Here is a 759-nt window from a genome sequence, read left to right as displayed (position 1 = left end):
GTCCTCCCCAATCTGAGGTCTGGAGGCGTTCCCCTTGAGTCTGTCTTGCATCATGGTGGGGAAGTCCCGGTCCCTGCACAAGAAAATGAGGTGAAGAATTGGTTAAAGAGGTCTGCTTTCTCCTCTGGCACAACCACCAGATTGCCCAGAGTATCTTGCAGGGGCCCCACATTTCCCGGTGCTTTCTTCATCCTCTCTATATATTTGAAAAAGGACTTTTTATTATCTTTGATCTTGCACACTAGTCCTAGCTCTATATCTACCTTAGCTTTCCTGACAGCCCCCCTACAGGCCCGAGCAGAGGAGGTATACTCCTCTTTGGTGATAGCACCCCCCTTCCACTGGGTGTACGCCACCTTTTTGGCAATCAGGCATTCCCAGATGCCCTTGGTTAGCCAGCGGGGCTTTCAGGCACTTTTGCCCCCCTTGCTTCTTGTTGGGATGGTCACCCCATGGGCCCTGAGTATCGTCTCCTCAAGGAACGACCACTCATCTTGGGCACTGAGCTCCCCTGCTCTTGAGAACCCCAGCACCTCTCCCACTAATCTCAGCTTGTTGAAGTTGGTCCTCTTGAAGTCCAGGGCTACCGCCCTACTGCAGGCCCTTGACACCCTGTGCTGGACGGTAAATTCCAGCAAGCGATGATCGCTATCACCCAGGTGGTCAAGAACCTGGAGGCCCCTTACCAGGTCATCGCCTGTGGCCAGGACCAGGTCCAACAGGGCATTTCCTCTGGTGGGACTGTGCACCTCCTGAATT

This window comes from Gavialis gangeticus, unplaced genomic scaffold, assembly GCF_001723915.1.
Source record: "Gavialis gangeticus isolate Ggan-Ray unplaced genomic scaffold, GavGan_comp1, whole genome shotgun sequence".
Classification (NCBI taxonomy): domain Eukaryota; kingdom Metazoa; phylum Chordata; order Crocodylia; family Gavialidae; genus Gavialis; species Gavialis gangeticus.
This window is presented reverse-complemented; position numbering follows the sequence as displayed.